This window comes from Rutidosis leptorrhynchoides, chromosome 6 (assembly GCF_046630445.1).
Source record: "Rutidosis leptorrhynchoides isolate AG116_Rl617_1_P2 chromosome 6, CSIRO_AGI_Rlap_v1, whole genome shotgun sequence".
Classification (NCBI taxonomy): Eukaryota; Viridiplantae; Streptophyta; class Magnoliopsida; order Asterales; family Asteraceae; genus Rutidosis; species Rutidosis leptorrhynchoides.
This window is the reverse complement of record NC_092338.1, coordinates 264,499,361-264,513,399: the sequence shown is the minus strand read 5'-3', so window position 1 is coordinate 264,513,399 and position 14,039 is coordinate 264,499,361.

Genomic DNA, 14,039 nt, shown 5'->3' with positions numbered 1-14,039 from the left:
CCAAAATTCAGGGACAGGGGTTGACAGATTTTGATTCTGGTGTAAATTTTGAAAATGCATAAGTATAAGGTAGACTTTTAGTAGAATCTCCCCCACTTGAATCAGATCGCGTCCCCGTGATGCACGCCGCATGACAAGACGGAATATACACCAATAAAAACTCTTCGGATTCCCATGTAAACTCGGAACCCTTTCGATGTCGCCATTGAAGTTTAAAAGTCCCCACTTATTTGTTAGGCAAAATTTTGTCCTTTTCATCAAGAATGGCCATCGGCTCTTCAACATACTCCAACTTATTGTTTAGAGTAATCTCATCCAAATATACCCATGTTGAGTCATCCGCAAGACACTTACGGAGATGGGAAACATGAAATGTTTTATGAATTCCTGCAAGCTCTTTGGGTTACTCTAGTCTATAAGCAACCTCACCTACACGAGCTAAAATTTTGAAAGGTCCAAGAAACCTTAAGCATCACCATTTCACCTTCCTGGAAATCGATTGGTCGCCTACGTTTATTGGCATAAGACTTTTGTCTATCTTGCGCTGCCTTAAGTCGAGCCCGAATCATTTCAATTTTACTATTCGGCTCTAAAACCAAATCGGTACTCCCGATTTCCTTTTGTCCTACTTCACCCTAGCAAACTGGAGTTCGGCACCTTCGATCATAAAGCATCTCATAAGGTGGCATCCCGATACTAGCGTGATAACTATTTTTGTACGAGAATTCCACCAAAGGTAAGTGTTAATCCCAACTACCACCGAAATCAATAACACACGCTGGTAACATATCCTCCAATGTTTGATTCGTACGCTCGGTTTGACCGTTCATTTAAGGATGATATGCGGTTCTCATCTTCAATTGCGCACCCATATCTTCATGAAACTTATTCCAAAATCGAGATGTAAAGCGAGTACCTCGATCCGAAACAATAGATATAGGAACCCCATGTCTTTATATCACCTCCTTGATAAACAACTTATACAAGGCCTCCGACTATATCGTCTATCGGATAGGAAGAAACAATGCACTTTTCGTTAACCGATCAACTTTCACCCAAATCGTATCGTATTGAGCCCTCGCCGTCTTTGGTAACTTTGTAACGAAATCCATGGTAATGTACTCCTACTTCCATCTCGGGACTTCTAACGGTTGTAACATACCATAAGGCTTTTGGTGCTCGACCTTAACTTGCAAACACGTAACGCATTGTTCAACATACTTAACAACATCACGTTTCATGCTCGGCCACCAATACTCTTTCTTCAAATCAAGGTACATCTTCGTCGCACCCGAATAAATGGAATACTTTAACTTAAGTGCTTCATTAAGTAGCATTATCAGTAATCACCCATCTTAGGCACCCACACTCATCCTTGAAAGGACAACAAACCATGCGGGCCTAAGGTAATAGACTCCGTTTGCCCTATGATTCGTTCTTCATGCTTGTTGTTAACAAAAGCTTCAATTTGAAAATCACCAAGCTTTACAAGAAAATCGTTAGTAATAGTCATGCGTAACTGAAATGTCCCGTTCTTATTGATTAAAAACGTTCCATATTAATTGATTTCGTTGCGAGGTTTTGACCTCTATATGAGACGTTTTTCAAAGACTGCATTCATTTTAAAACAAACCATAACCTTTATTTCATCAATAAAGGTTTAAAAAGCTTTACGTAGATTATCAAATAATGATAATCTAAAATATCCTGTTTACACACGACCATTACATAATGGTTTACAATACAAATATGTTACAACAAAATAAGTTTCTTGAATGCAGTTTTTACATAATATCATACAAGCATGGACTCCAAATCTCGTCCTTATTTAAGTATGTGACAGCGGAAGCTCTTAATAATCACCTGAGAATAAACACGCTTAAAACGTCAACAAAAATGTTGGTGAGTTATAGGTTTAACCTATATATATCAAATCATAATAAAACACCACAAGATTTCATATTTCAATACACATCCCATACATAGAGATAAAAATCATTCATATGGTGAACACCTGGTAACCGACATTAACAAAATGCATATATAAGAATATCTCCATCATTCCGGGACACCCTTCGGATATGATATAAATTTCGAAGTACTAAAGCATCCGGTACTTTGGATGGGGCTTGTTGGGCCCGATAGATCTATCTTTAGGATTCACGTCAATTAGGGTGTCTGTTCCCTAATTCTTAGATTACCAGACTTAATAAAAGGGGGCATATTCGATTTCGATAATTCAACCATAGAATGTAGTTTCACGTACTTGTGTCTATTTTGTAAATCATTTATAAACCTGCATGTATTCTCATCCCAAAAATATTAGATTTTAAAAGTGGGACTATAACTCACTTTCACAGATTTTTACTTCGTCGGGAAGTAAGACTTGGCCACTGGTTGATTCACGAACCTATAACAATATATACATATATATCAAAGTATGTTCAAAATATATTTACAACACTTTTAATATATTTTGATGTTTTAAGTTTATTAAGTCAGCTGTCCTCGTTAGTAACCTACAACTAGTTGTCCACAGTTAGATGTACAGAAATAAATCGATAAATATTATCTTGAATCAATCCACGACCCAGTGTATACGTATCTCAGTATTGATCACAACTCAAACTATATATATTTTGGAATCAACCTCAACCCTGTATAGCTAACTCCAACATTCACATATAGAGTGTCTATGGTTGTTCCGAAATATATATAGATGTGTTGACATGATAGGTCGAAACATTGTATACGTGTCTATGGTATCTCAAGATTACATAATATACAATACAAGTTGATTAAGTTATGGTTGGAATAGATTTGTTACCAATTTTCACGTAGCTAAAATGAGAAAAATTATCCAATCTTGTTTTACCCATAACTTCTTCATTTTAATTCCGTTTTGAGTGAATCAAATTGCTATGGTTTCATATTGAACTCTATTTTATGAATCTAAACAGAAAAAGTATAGGTTTATAGTCGGAAAAATAAGTTACAAGTCGTTTTTGTAAAGGTAGTCATTTCAGTCGAAAGAACGACGTCTAGATGACCATTTTAGAAAACATACTTCCACTTTGAGTTTAACCATAATTTTTGGATATAGTTTCATGTTCATAATAAAAATCATTTTCTCAGAATAACAACTTTTAAATCAAAGTTTATCATAGTTTTTAATTAACTAACCCAAAACAGCCCGCGGTGTTACTACGACGGCGTAAATCCGGTTTTACAGTGTTTTTCGTGTTTCCAGGTTTTAAATCATTAAGTTAGCATATCATATAGATATATAACATGTGTTTAGTTGATTTTAAAAGTCAAGTTAGAAGGATTAACTTTTGTTTGCGAACAAGTTTAGAATTAACTAAACTATGTTCTAGTGATTACAAGTTTAAACCTTCGAATAAGATAGCTTTATATGTATGAATCGAATGATGTTATGAACATCATTACTACCTTAAGTTCCTTGGATGAACCTACTGGAAAAGGGAAAAATGGATCTAGCTTCAATGGATCCTTGGATGGCTCAAAGTTCTTGAAGCAAAATCATGACACGAAAACAAGTTCAAGTAAGATCATCACTTGAAATAAGATTGTTATAGTTATAGAAATTGAACCAAAGTTTGAATATGATTATTACCTTGTATTAGAATGATAACCTACTATAAGAAACAAAGATTTCTTGAGGTTGGATGATCACCTTACAAGATTGGAAGTGAGCTAGCAATCTTGAAAGTATTCTTGATTTTATGAAACTAGAACTTTTGGAATTTATGAAGAACACTTAGAACTTGAAGATAGAACTTGAGAGAGATCAATTATATGAAGAAAATTGAAGAATGAAAGTGTTTGTAGGTGTTTTTGGTCGTTGGTGTATGGATTAGATATAAAGGATATGTAATTTTGTTTTCATGTAAATAAGTCATGAATGATTACTCATATTTTTGTAATTTTATGAGATATTTCATGCTAGTTGCCAAATGATGGTTCCCACATGTGTTAGGTGACTCACATGGGCTGCTAAGAGCTGATCATTGGAGTGTATATACCAATAGTACATACATCTAAAAGCTGTGTATTGTACGAGTACGAATACGGGTGCATAGGAGTAGAATTGTTGATGAAACTGAACGAGGATGTAATTGTAAGCATTTTTGTTAAGTAGAAGTATTTTGATAAGTGTCTTGAAGTCTTTCAAAAGTGTATGAATACATATTAAAACACTACATGTATATACATTTTAACTGAGTCGTTAAGTCTTCGTTAGTCGTTACATGTAAATGTTGTTTTGAAACCTTTAGGTTAACGATCTTGTTAAATGTTGTTAACCCAATGTTTATAATATCAAACGAGATTTTAAATTATTATATTATCATGATATTATGATGTACGAATATCTCTTAATATGATATATATACATTAAATGTTCGTTACAACGATAATCGTTACATATATGTCTCGTTTCAAAATCATTAATTTAGTAGTCTTGTTTTTACATATGTAGTTCATTGTTAATATACTTAATGATATGTTTACTTATCATAATATCATGTTAACTATATATATAACCATATATATGTTATCATATAGTTTTTACAAGTTTTAACGTTCGTGAATCACCGGTCAACTCGGGTGGTCAATTGTCTATATGAAACCTATTTCAATTAATCAAGTCTTAACAAGTTTGATTGCTTAACATGTTGGAAACATTTAATCATGTAAATATCAATCTCAATTAATATATATAAACATGAAAAGTTCGGGTCACTACAGTAACGATCCTACTCGTATTGCCGGATGTTGACTCTTTCGACTCAACGCATCCGCGACCACATTCGCCTTATCCGAATGGTAAAGTATCTCACAATCATAATCCTTTACCACATCCATCCATCTACGTTGACGATAATTCAAATCTCGTTGTTCAAAGAGATATTTTAGACTCTTGTGATCTGAATAAATCGTACACTTGACACCATACAGGTAGTGGCGCCAAATTTTCAATGCATGCACCACCGCCACCAATTCAAGATCATGAGTCGGATATCTCTTTTTGTGTTTTTTTAATTGTTGAGAGGTGTAAGCGATGAATTTACCTCTTTACATTAGAACACACCCGATCCCATTTAACGAGGCATCACAATAAACCGTCATATCTTCTACGCCTTCCGGTAACACTAACACCGAAGCTTGACACAATTTCTCTTTCAACAATTAGAAAGCGATCTCTTGCTCATTTTCCCAATTAAATCTCGCGTTTTTCCATGTCAACTTTGTTAATGCATACTCTTTCATAATATATCCAAACTATAGATGACTTAATATGTCATTTACTTAACAATGATCTTTATTGAACTCAACGACTTGAATGCAACATCCTTTAAAATATGTCATGTATGAATCCAAGTAATATCTTTAAAATGAGCAAATACACAGCGGAAGATTTCTTTCAAACCTAAGAATAAACATGCTTTCAAGTGTCAACCAAAAGGTTGGTGAGTTCATTAGTTTATCATAATCGATTATTTCCATAATTTTAATAGACCACAAGATTTCATATTTCAATTTTTCATAAACATCATGCATGCATATAGCCATCTGCATAAAAATCATTCATATGGATTGAACACCTAGTAACCGACATTAACCATAATGCATAGAATATCCCCACAGACATCGACGTCTGTATAATAATAATCTCGAATTACTAAAGCCATCCATAGACATGAATGGGGGTTGTTAGGCCCAATAGATCTATCTTTAGGATTCGCGTCAATTAGGGGCCATTTCCCTAATTCTTAGGTTACCAGACTTGAAGGGCGATATTCGAGTTCAATAATCCAACCATAGAATGTAATTTCGATTACTTGTGTCTATTTCGTAAAACATTTATAAAAGCAGCGCATGTATTCTCAGTCCCAAAAATATATATTGCAAAAGCATTTAAAAAGGGAGCAAATGAAACTCACGATACTGTATTTCGTAGTAAAAATACATATGACGGCATTGAACAAGTGCAAGGTTGGCCTCGGATTCAAGAACCTATATTAATTATATATATTTATATGATGGTCAATATCTATCTAACAATTTAGGTCAAACCGTAGTGTATCACAATCCTAATGCTCGAGACTAATAGGCAAAAATAAACAAAAGTCAACTAGACCCAAAATGACTTCCAAAATTTATACATATTTATTATATAACTTAAATATAGTCATAATATATATTTATCAGATTTTATTAGAGTAAATAATACAAGTCATTTATTAATAAAAATTTTATATTAAAAATTATATATGATAAAAATATACTTCTATATATCTTAAGTAATAAAATTTATAAAGCTCACTTAATATCATAAAAATATAGTGGTATGTATTATAAACGTAATTATATTACGTATGATAAAAATATCTTTGTATCACATATTTATTTGATAAAATAATATTAATAATAATAATGAGTAAAATTTGTATTATTTTGTGATAATAATAATATTAATTATAATAATAACAATATTTATATTTACTAATGATAATAATAATTTTGATAATTAATAATGATCTTTTATAATAATATTAATGTCATAATAATAATATTACTAATAATGATAAAAATATTATAATCCTGTTAATGATAATAACAATGTTAATAATGTTGTTGTTATTAATAATACTAATAATAATAAAAAATTATAATTTAAATGAAAATATAAGTTTTAAGATTTATAATGATGTTTTCTAATAACCATGATAATTTTAATAATAACGATACTTTTTAATATTAACTGTTGTAATAATAATATTTTATATAAAAATAATAATTCTATTTAAAATAATAATTTTTAATAATAATAATAATACTAAAATGATTATAATAATGATATTTTATAATAACAATGATATTTCTATTAAAAATGATAATTTTAATAAAAATGATGGTTTTAATATTAATGATACTTTTAATAATGATAATGACAATAAAAATAATAAAATGATGGTTTTAATAAAAAAAATATTAATTATTTTAATAATAATAATAATAATAAAAATAATAATAATAATAATAATAATAATAATAATAATAATATTGATAATATTAATAATAACCTTAATGATAATAACGTTAGTAATAATAATAACAATGATAATAACATTAGTAATAATAATAACAATAACAATTTTTAATGATAATACTTATATTAATAATTATAATGATAATAATAATAATATTAATTGTTAGATAATAATAATAATGACGATAATAACGATGATAACGATAACGATAACGATCGTAATAATAATAATAATAATAATAATAATAATAATAATAATAATAATAATAATAATAATAATAATAATAATAATAATATTAGAGTTAACAATAATTCAGTTGTCTATATCTTTTAAACCGTTCATCGAAATTATACGCTTTCTAAATGAAAATTTATTAATTTTTCGTTAGCTTTACAACGACATGCATATCATAAACCTTACATCAGTATTATATGTATTAAATTTGTGATTCATCAAATACTAGTTAACGACGAAATAAAACATACAAGCATGCATAATCATATATACTCGAGCACTAGTCAGGGATACACTATTAATATATAAAAGTTAAGATATGAATGCTCACGTATCAATATTGTAATTCAATATTGCAGGAAAGTACGTAGACGCAACGGAGATGATAAACACTAGATTGACCTCACGAGCATACCCCCGAACATTACCCATAACCTCCATAGTTAATACCCATAATTTTCTTAGCTCTATTTCTCTCGAAAAACCCGTTTGACATAAGTCGGACAGCACTCTGTTGTAATATTTTATGTAATAATAATAATACTAATACTAATAATAATAATAAGATTAATAAAAATATTAATCTTAATAATGATAATAATATAAATAATAATAATATAACTAATGGAGAGAGTAATATGTGAATGAAAGTGTGCCTCTAATCTGAATTTGATCGAGCTTTTATACACATATCCTGACCACACACCTCATGCAATCGCATGAGGTTATAGAGGGGAACTCATGCGATCGCATGAGCCCCAGTCCCAGCTCATACTTGCTTAACTTCTTGTGCCGAAGATTTTTATTTAATATATAATATATATTTATTTAATATATATAATTAATTATATATAAAATAATATTCATGTGTATAATTGACTTGTAATTTTAGTTCCGATGACTTGTACGTTGTCACTCGACTAATGTCACGTTTCCGGTTTTTCGAATATCCTTTCATACGCTAAGAAAACTTGTCCTTTACGTTACGCGACGGTACCTTTATCAATAATTAGACTTAATCATCGATAGACTACATTACCCAAAGTATAACCTTTAGATTTGATTGTTGTGTTCATTTGCTTCTATAAATCGACTACTCGATATTTGTTAAAATATATTATTTAAAATCTTTATTATAAGATATATAAATATAATCAATATTATATTTTGTCATTTATAATATATACATATTATCATTTAGAAATTTATATAACAAATATATATGCATTCGAAATCTTTATCTAACTATATAATTTATAGTTTTTCAAAACTAATTATATTTAAAGTTTATAAAAATATAAATTCTAAATCTTTTAAATAATAGAAAATATAATATCAAATAACGTTTACCCTTTAAAACTTAACTTGATGTAATTCATGTATGTACTAGCGTTTTCACAAGTTCAATCAACTTGTTGAAATATCATTCGAACGAGTACCACTATTGTTTACAAAAATGATTTGAAATTTCATATATATACTTATATTAAAAATTAATAATATTTTTACTAATCATTAAGTTTTTAAACACGTTTTTAATCTTTGTTATATTTATTTATATTTTATTGAATCAAAACCATTATCATCTAATCATCTATACTTTGTCAAAAGGTTTCTAGAAAGATTCTAAAGTTTAGAATACCGTTAAAACCTTTATGCTTATCATAATGATTCAATAACAAAATTTTAAAAGTGGTTCTAGATATTTTAAAATTATATCCGTTTTAAAGAAGACGTGACACTCAAATTGTTTTACATAATTTCTAAAATTTATAACAATAAAGATAATAGTAATAAATTTAATAATCTTAAAGCTTTATAATATGTTTCTACTTGTAGACCATTTATTCCGCATATTGTTAAAAAGAATAGATTTTCTCAAATCAAAGTGGACCTCATAATAGAGACCCGTAATCATAAACACAATGTATCTGATAATTCAATCATTTGATATTATCTTTTAACTCCATCGATAATTATATTAAATATATTTTGAAACAAATACGTTGATGTAAAGTATTATACATCTAATACTTTGTTAACCTTTTCAAGTTATAATATATACACATATACATATAATCATATCCGTTCATATAATGGTTCGTGAATCGTCTAATTTTTTGGTCGAGGTTAAATGAATGTATGAATACATTTTAAACTTCTTGAGATTCAACTTAACAAACTTTGCTTATCGTGTCAGAATAATATAAAGATAAAGTTTAAATTTGGTCAGAAATTTCTGGGTTGTCACAGTACCTACCCGTTAAAGAAATTTTGTCCCCGAAATTTGATCGAGGTCGTCATGGATAATAATAAGAATGTCTTCATGATTAATATGAGTTGATAAATAGAATTTTATCATCATTGAGTAATATGGATAAAATAATTCGATTACTCGAAGTGTATGAGTGAAGCTATCGTAAAAGAGTGAAATGAGAAAATAGAGATTCGTCTTATATTTTGAAATCATCACGGTTGATCTCTGGATTAAAGAAAATCTTTGTAATCTAAATAAGATTAAATTCTTCAGCGATTAAGGAAATTATGATCCTCTTCGATTTAATGCGATAATCTGTCTCGATTTCTCTGTCGGATATTTCACTATAAATCCACTCTCTTCGTTTTTTTATTTTCACAGCTCACATCTTCCATTCTTTCTTCCTCAATTCATGCTTTAAAGCATTCGTCAATATGCTCCATCCGGTTCTGCTTCTTGATATATTCCTAACTTTCATATCTGTCATTCTTCTTTTTATCTGCCGCCGGAAGAATTTATTTACTTCTACTACACTCTTGGTTTTATAGTGTTCTTAGTTCTCCCGTGTCTTTATATTACTATATGCATCGATATATACGGTTTGTAATTTCTGGTTTGTTGTTAGGTTTGTATTTTCCCTTATATTTCGATGTCTCTGCTTCTGTCTTTCTATAATCATTGACATCTACAGTTAATGTTTTCTCCTATTTGCTGCGATTTATACTCCAATTTCTATTTCGGAGTTTCATTCTTTTATTTTCTCTTCTTGCCATTAAGCACCTCATGTAATGATCCAGAATTCGTAGATATGAATTTCGGAATGAACATGGTTAATGTTCTAAGAAGGAAATGGTGATGGCACGATCTTGATTTGTCAAATTACCAGAATATCCCAAAAAAGGCCGAATTATTAAGAAAAATATTTTCTTGTTATGTTTAGAGGTTAAGTAGAATACAAGAGTCGTGTAACATGGCACATGATGATGTTATGATCTGTGAATCATTACCTTCCATTTAGAAACTCAGCATGACTTACTGTAATATAATCAAGTTGATCAAGTGTCATTATATTATACTAACTCATACTTCAGTTCCCAACACTACTTCAAAAACATTCATACTTCAAACTTCGAAGGTTTCAGAATTTAGAAGCTAAACAGCTTCCTTTATGATTTAATACAGATAACGCGAATAGATAAATAATCTCGGACAATGATAGTAATGATGGTATCTTCTGAAATATCGAGGATATTTATACTGAAAGATTCGATGATGTTTTAGAATTTTAAAATGTCTGGAATCAAAGAATAATGCGGGAAATTTGTCTGTGAAGGTTTAGAATAAGGAGTGAGGTGTTTGCTAACGATTTCGGTAGTCACTGAATCATTTGGATTCTTTGAAGTTAGATTTCGTGCTTGTGATTTGTCCACAGCCTCCTTCATGGTTTGCTCAATCCATTTTCCAGTTCCAACTTTTCTGAGCTTTGCCAGCATACTATTCTTTATCTTCAATCTTTCGACGGTTAAGGTCGTTTACAGTTTTTGCTGCTTCATCAGCATTTTTCCAGAATTTGGAGAACTAATTCGCAGTTTAGGGTGTTTTTCAAAAACTTCACATCCGAATTATGTAAGCCTTAGATATAGACGTTATATGTATATATATATAACTGTTGGCGTAGAATTGCTGCGAAATTCAAAAATAATGATTCAAGCTTTTTGGTATGGCAACTACTATTAAAAGATGTAGATGAGTACATGATAGGTGTAACGACTCAACCCGTTATCTAATCGAATACGCAGCAAAAGATTTTTATTTTATTTTAGAAGGATGCGCGGCGCGCAACCCTTTAGGTGCGAGGCGTGCACAAGGCCTGACAGCCTTTATCCGGATTTTCCAAATTTTGATTAAAGATCTCCCACTTCCCGATACTTTTAGACGAAACGCTTTTTACAACACATTATAATAAACAAGACTAACACGTTCTAATAATAAAACGAGTTTTACGACACCGGGCCCACATCAGTCGTTTTACGACTTTCGTACAAAATACAAGTTTCAATCCCAATTTACACTTAGACGAGTTAGGACTCTATAATCCAACCCGATACTAAGAGCATAATCCCGGGGACTACCAAATCCCCAATCCGCGTCCGCATATCCAAAAGCTACCCCATCGAGCCCAAGCGCTCCTACGCAACTAGTATAATAAATAGCTAGCCTCACAACACAATACCTAAAAAAGATAAACAACGATAGGGGTAAACATAAAGCTTAGTGAATGCAATAATTATACATATACATATATAATCTACTTACTTGCAAACACTTACACAAATACCTCATACACGCTAGCAATTCAATTAGCATACCATTGCAAAGTATAACGCTAAATCTCCAATAATACAAGCTAGCACAACAATAGCATATAACACGCGTAATACAATATGCTACACTACAACACATAAAACATTGATGTTCACAACATCCATTAGTATTCAAGCTAGCCCAACGAATGGTATCGTCAACATAGAACTTATTCCCCATCCGTCTTAATAAATGTGGTATCGTCAACATCGAACTTAAACCCACATATGAGGTATCGTCAACATCGAACTTAAACCCTCATCGAATGAATTAATGTGGTATCGTCAACATCGAACTTAAACCCACATATGAGGTATCGTCAACATCGAACTTAAAACCTCATCGAATGTCACTACAATAGTGGTATGGCTTCGTCAACATCGAACTTTAAATCCATACATGAGGTATCGTCAACATCTAACTTTAATCCTCATCAAAACAAATAATATACTCTAAGATATGGTATCGTCAACATCGAACTTTAACCCATACCCCACAAGTAAATAAATCATATACATACATATATAATTATTCCACTCACCTCGAACTCGAGCATTACAAGCGAAATCTCCAACAACGCACCCGAGCAAACTTTTACTATAATACGCATATATGTATACACACAATCTACATACATTCTCTACAAGAGAATTCGATGCCAACACCCTTAACCAAGGGTTTATACTTACCTTCACAAATCGCCCATTAAGCACCTAAAAAGGACTTCACCAATTACCACCACGGGTGGTAATTCCGACCCATCAAACAAGTACAATTTAACCTAAATTATGTTTGACGCCAATTAACCCAAAATCACTTCCCATGATTACTTTCATTCAAAAATGCCACTTAATACCTAACAAAAGTGTTTAACATCTATTTGACCAAAACTAGTGTCATTACCAATTTTGACCCATCAAAGTCAACTCATTTTGACAACGGCTAGTGATTTACTTTCCAAAATACCATTTAACACTTTAATCAAACCTTTATATACTTGGTTCGTCAAATCTTGACCTCATGACTTAGTTTGACACCAAATCAAGTTTAACACCCATTATGTCATACAAACATGTTCTTATGAACATCTAAACATTAACACACTTACAATCTAGTGAATTAACACCCAACCCATGACGAATGCTTCTAAATTCGTCATCAAACCCAAAACCCACAATAATCGGGTTTGCTTACACTAGCAATACAATAAAACCCCGAATTTCATGAGAAATGGGGTTTAGAACCCTAACAAGCTCAAACCCTAACATGAACAAGAATCATAACAATTAAATTCGGAGTTAGAGCTTACCAACACTATCAAAACGTAGTCGTTAACGAGATGAACAACCTTAACTCTTGCACATTAACTCGAATCAACCTCCTTCTCCTCCAAATGGAGCCTTCCCTCTCTAAAAACTCTTCCTCTCTCTAGGGTTTGAAGATGAGAGAAATGTGTATGTGAAAATGATCCAAAAGTGGATCTAAAACTGCCAATATTTCCACAGATCCGTCCTAAAGTGAAAAGACCAAAATACACTTCATTTAACTCAAAAGTAGAAAAAACAGAAATCTGTCGCCAAGCAGAGTGCGCTGTGAAATGTCCCGTTCATATTGATTATAAATGTTCCATATTAATTGATTTTGTCGCGAGGTTTTGACCTCTATATGAGACGTTTTTCAAAGACTGCATTCATTTTTAAAACAACCATAACCTTAATTTTATCGATAAAGGTTTAAAAAGCATTACGTAGATTATCAAATAATGATAATCTAAAATATACCGTTTACACACGACCATTACATAATGGTTTACAATAAGAATATATTACATCAAAAATACGTTTCTTGAATGCAGTTTTTACATAATATCATACAAGCATGGACTCCAAATCTTGTCCTTATTTTAGTATGCAACAGTGGAAACTCTTAATAATCACCTGAGAATAAACATGCTTAAAACGTCAACAAAAATGTTGGTGAGTTATAGGTTTAACCTATATATTATCAAATCATAATAATAGACCACAAGATTTCATATTTCAATATACATCCCATACATAGAGATAAAAATCATTCATATGGTGAACACCTGGTAACCGACATTAACA